This window comes from Nicotiana attenuata, chromosome 9 (genome assembly GCF_001879085.1).
Source record: "Nicotiana attenuata strain UT chromosome 9, NIATTr2, whole genome shotgun sequence".
In the NCBI taxonomy this organism is placed as follows: domain Eukaryota; kingdom Viridiplantae; phylum Streptophyta; class Magnoliopsida; order Solanales; family Solanaceae; genus Nicotiana; species Nicotiana attenuata.
The window spans coordinates 26,482,662-26,488,852 of NC_031997.1; positions in this window are offsets into that span (position 1 = coordinate 26,482,662).

Consider the following 6,191-nt stretch of genomic DNA (forward strand, 5'->3'; position numbering starts at 1 on the left):
AAAAAACCCCGGCCCGGGAAGAACAGGAAGTTAGTCTTCACATTATTTTTGAAATGTTGTAGGCACAACAACTGGCCATTGCTCAGTTGCAAAGCCATCCGAGAACTCCCAGCACACCAGCACCGGAGATAGCTCCCCCCACTGAGCAAATACCCGAGAGATCAAATGATATCGGGTCAACAGCCGACCCAACCATAGTGAAGATGCTGGAGGATCTTACCAAAACGATCGAATCGGGTGAAAAAATTATCGCAGCCAAAGATAAAAAAGTCGATACCTACAACTCTCGAGTGCATCATATCCCGGGAGCACCCCCGTTCCTAAAAGGTCTGGATTCAAAGAAATTTGTACAGAGGCCATTCCCCGAGGAAGCAGCCCCGAAGCCCATTCCTAAAAAATTCAAGATGCTGGAACTCCCCAAATACAACGGTACCACCGATCCCAACGAGCACGTTACTGCCTATACCTGCACTGTAAAAGGCAATGATATAAAAAATGACGAAATCGAGTCCGTGTTGCTGAAAAACTTCGGAGAAACACTTTCGAAGGAGGCCATTGTCGCGCCCCCTTTTTCTCGCGAAATTGGGTTTATGACATTTGGGAAGACAAATCGTTCCCTTTTGGGAATTGGGTTTAATGGAATTGAAGAGTCGCCACCTAATGATTTAAGTGCATTAGGACACTTTAGAAGAGCTTGATTTTGGATAACCAGAGATAGGGTATAGGCTTGAAATTATTCCAAGGTGAAGGTGTTAGGCACCCCTCAGAATCCACTTGTGTGGTTCCCTGCCAAGCTATTGTTGTGATGTAAGTACAAATAACACATAGGCAAGTAGGACTTCAAATAAGAGGGGATTTTTTCACATAAAGGTTAGAAATAAACAAAGTCGGAAAGCATTGAAGAGAGTTGATTTAGAAGAAACGTTTTAAAAGATTTAAAAGAAACAAAGAACAAAGGAAAAGGGGTCCTAGGTTTATTAATAATATGGATCACCCCACACAACACCCGATAATCACTTATACACGTGGTGTTATCGCGTGGTCATCATATCCATATCTACCCTTTCCCACCCCGTTAAGGTATTAAAGCGCGGAATAGTCTCGTTTACTTATTGCATGCTATTACCCGCCCCAATCCTATCAGTCCCAGAGGTACTTGGGACTACTAATCCTAAAGGGAGGGGTCGTTGGGCTCATTTGTGGTTTCAAAAGGTAAAGATACTAAGGCGATAAACAAAACACATATAGCAAGTTTGGGGAAGCATATAAACAAATAAAAGGCTCAGAAAGACCTCCTTTAAACCAAAGAAGCACATAGTTTAACATGTCTTGCACGTACTGTTTAAGGTCTAACTAAAACTTAAAGATTTGAGGCAGACTGATTTATTGCATAGTTCAGATAAGAAGCCCGAATCAGGCCTGCCTGCTAGTTGTAACTAGTAAAACCTGATTAAGTTTATAATTTTACCCTAAGGCTTGCCTAAGTGATAGACGAAACCTATGGGCATGATATCTACAGATTTCAGAAACAAGGATTATGAACTGATTACATACTGATTTAAGAAAAGTTGCCAATTAAAAGCGAGTTTTAGAAGTGCACAAGTTCTGCCATTGGTAATACATTATTACTGCTAGTTTTAGACTTATAAACGAGTGAGGTGATTCAGATTCAGTTAAAACACCTACAGGCATGCTTTCTATGCGTTTGTTGACTTTAGAACACATTTTATAGACATAGTAAAAATGCAGAAACCCTATAGGCATGACATCTAAATGCTGGGTTTTATATGAACATGACATATGATTGTGTTTGGTTATTAAGACCTATAAACACGTTTGCCTAGTGAGAAGTGGATAAGAAAGAATCAGAAAGGACCTATAGACACATTCTACATGCATATGCATCCTATAGACGTGGTATCTATACATGAGAATGCAGAAATCCTATAGACATGTTATCTACATGAAAGAATGCAGGATTCTTATAGGCATGGTGTCTATGTGAAAGAATGCAGAAATTCCTATAGACATGGTATCTATGTGAAAGAATGTAGAAATTCCTATAGACATGGTATCTATATGTGAATGCTGAAATTAGAGATCCTATAGGCAGGTTATCTACGTATGGAGGTGCAGAAAATTAGAAACTCCTATAGGCAGGTTATCTACCCTTTGAATACATGGTTACCGTTCCCTTTTTCACTAGCCAACCCCGAAAGTTTTGTTACAAAGTTATTACAGCCCAGAAAAGTAAAATAAAGAAAAATACATCATATATTAAAAATTACAACCAAGGAGAGCCTGATTCAGACTTCCTGTCTGAAGTATGAAGTAAACCAACTCCAAAGATCAGATTTCAAAGCCTTTCTCTCATTTGGGGTGTGTCACAGTTCCCTAAGAGCCTCACATGGATTCCGAGCAGTGCTTACACCCCAAATACATTACCAGACTAGGACATAATGCAGAGTGGAAGGGCCAGCCCTCAAGTGTCCAAGTTCAGAGGGAACTAAAGGTCCCAAGGCAAGGCTCACAAGAGGGGGGCAGAACTTAGGGACTAAGAGAGAGAGTGCAAGTGCAGAATTCTGAAAGGGGAAAAAGGGAAGGGAAATAGTACACATAGGGATATAGGGAATGGGGAGTTGCAAGAGGTAAAGAGCAGGCTAGTGGGCATAACCCAACAATGGGAGATGCTGGCACACCCATAAGCGTATGGAACACATTGTTTAGAAGTCAGGATCCCCTAAGGGATCAAGTTTAATCCATAGACAATAACTTGCATATTGCCATGTTTTAAACTGTAACTCAAAGCACATAAAGGGAATAGGGAGGAGGGGTTCATAACAGAAACAAGCAAAAGAAAACAAATGCTAGTTTAAGTATTTAAATCTGCAGAAGTAATATAGTAGACATAGATGTAGAAAGCTGTAAGTAAACACATTGTGGTGATGCTGAAAATTAAAAGTAGGACATACCAGTTTCAAGGAAACAAATAGAGAAAATGCAGTAGTCTTGTAAAAGCCACAGTGCAGAAAAGAAAGAGAGTAAGAGTTCAGAAGAGATTGTGAATTGTGAAGTGGAGGAATGTTAAATCGTCTGCTGTGTGTTAGAGAGTCGTGTATTTATAGTGTAAAAGTCATGAGGAAATAAGGTAAGAAAATAATTGAAGAACTGATTGTCAATCAATTACACAAGACTCCCTTTAATTAAGGGATTCAGATTCAAACGTGTATAAACCAATTAAGGAAAGAAATTAATCAAACACTTTGTTCACAACATGCAATTAAGGACAAATACAGAAAAATGTTATTTAAGGACAAGGTTTTGAAGTACACGGTTTGTGCAATAAGGTAAGAAGATCAATTAACCACCAGTAAATCAAATGGTCCGAGATTTTGTATGAATGAACCAAGTCAGAAAAAGTGAAGAAGGGTTTTACTTAGGTCGAGTAACAGAGAAAATCAGTAAACAATGGAAAGAAATCAATCAGGCTATATTCAGAAGGAAGCTTGAACTAATTGCAAATTCGAAAACCATTTAGAGGGAAATTCATCATATATAAAGAGCATGTGAGCATGAAAGAAGATAGTAGTGTCATGGTAAAATCAGTAGAAAATCCAGTATAGAAGAGTTTAGCAAAAGGTCAGAGTCATATGAAAACAAAGAAGTCCAAACTCAATTCAAAGACTTGAAGTCAATCTGAAAGAATTAGGGGTTTCGAAATAAAACCCTAGTTCAAGCAAACCATAAAGCAGAGATGAGAGGGCAGGCAATTGAATCGAAATCATGTTTAGAAGTTTCAGAAAAAGAACAGGCTTCTTCAGCAACAGAACTCATGAGAAAACATGATAGCAAAGTAACGTGCAAACACAGTAGTAGCTTTCAAGCAAAAATGAAGGAAAAATACTGATAGGAACAGTAGAAGAAGCATGCTTAAAGAGGTTTTCTGGAAGAACTTCAAACAGGGCTCAGTAAAAGGAAAATAGTAAAACACTTAAGAACACAGTAGAAAAATATAGTAGGCGAGACATAACAGAACACGGTAGAAAAGCATACACGAACATAGTATAGAAAACATAGTAGAAGAACATACAATAACATGGTAGAAGACAAAGCACAAGAGCACAGTAAAAGCATACGAGATCCTAATATAGGAAAGCACAGTAAGAGAAACATATAAGAACATGATACAAGAACACAGTAGAGACAAATACACACGAATGATAAAGAAAAAAAATCATAAAAACACTTAAACACTTTCTAGAAAACCCTAAATCGGAAAAGAAAGGTTTTGAAAGTATATTTTGAAAGAAAAGTTAGGGAAATCGTTTGAAAACTCATGGAGAGCATAGATACACCACAGATCTAAAGAAATCGAAGAAAACCTCGAAAGGTTAGAGTTTCAGAAGAACCCTAGAAATGAGAAAGACTTTGAGAGGTCACCGATCTGCGTCGGAGAGGTCAAAACCAGGCTCAAACAAACACGGTACGACCCTGAGACCTCGAATAGACAGAGGTCTGGGTGAAAACCTTCGAAGTCAGGGCTCGAATCTTCAGGTATCAAGCACATAGGAGCAATAAGAGGTGAGTATAGGACTCCCACAGCCTGAGAAGCCATGGATTCCGGTGGGTTTCACGGTGGGAGATGGTAGGAGATGATGAGGGTTCAGAAAAGGTTCGAGAGAGTTTGAGGGGGTGAATAGATTCAAAGGCGGCTGATAGATGAGAGTGATTTAGGGTTGGGGGGTTTGGGAAATTAAAAAGGAAAGAAGGGATCGTGGCCGTTGATCATTTTGATCAACGGCCTGGATTTATTGGGGAGCCGGGCGGGTTGGGTTAAATCGGGTCATGGACGGGTAGTTTAGGAATTGGGCCGGTCCAATTGAGATTGAAATTGGGTTAATTGGGGTGGTCGATTTGGGTTAAAATTGAAATAAATAGGGCTGGATTTTAAATAGCCACTTTTTCCCTTTTTATTTTATAAAATAGTAAAATGATTTCTGCAAACGAATTAAAGGTACTAAATTTATTAATAATATATAAATATTAAGTAAAAAATACTGGAATCAAATTTGTAATTATCAGCGCAATTAATTCGTAAAATAGGCTAATATTGCAATTATTGCAATTTAGCTTTAAAAGTACTAAATAAATTTGTAAAAATGTGCAAAAATTACCTTAGCTACATTTTGGGATAAACCTAGAAAGCAAGTAAAAAACGCTCTCTCCTCTCTCTTTTTTCTCTCTCTTGAGACATGGTGAACTAGTGCAGCCATGGCTGCCATCGTCTCTCCCCAGCTCCAAGCTGTGGGAGAGTCCATCCAAAATACTACTGAAACACATCCTAATCCTAATCCAAAACAGTCCTATGCATCGCAACTTATTTCAAAACAAGCTGCCGCAAAATCGTCAAAGTTTGAATTATGCCCAGTAACGTTTGATCATGGAGAATCAACTGTAGAGTTCACCATGGATGAGGTTAATGGGTTTATACGAGAAGAAGGACTGCACCAAGCAGTTGTAATGAAATTTTCATATGGAAAACCTGAGTTACAGGAATTCAAAAAAGTTTTTTTGTCGCAATTCAATGTTCAAGGTCGCTGAAATATTGGATTGCTGGAGTTTCGTCATCTGTTGATCAGATTTGATATCTACAATGATTATGTTCAGTTCTTATCTAGATCAACTGGATATGTCAAGGCAAAAGGTGATGAATTCTTTTTCAGAACTTTTCCATGGACGTTAGGATTCAATCCAAAAGAGGAAACGTCCATGACAGTTGTGTGGATCTCTTTTCCAGGTTTGCCGCCTAATTTCTTTGCGAAAAAGTCGTTAATGTCTATTGCTTCAGCTGTGGGTAAGGCTCTTGCTGTGGACAAGGCAACTCAAGAAAGAACTAGACCGAGTGCAGCGAGGGTGAAGGTCAAACTTGATCTTTTGGACAAACACCCTAAAAAGGTGAAGCTGCTTATTGTGGACAGAATTTCTGGCAAAACTATCGTACATTACCAGGAGGTGGTGTATGATAATCTTCCTAACTATTACACCTATTGCAAGCATCAATGACATGATGCAAAAGTTTGTCGAGTGATGAAGGAACGAGCAGGAAAGGAGGAGATGGCGGAGGAAGTAGCAGTTGGTCGTAATCTGCCTGTTGTGGAGGTGACAAATCTTGAGAAGTTGCAAGGGGATGC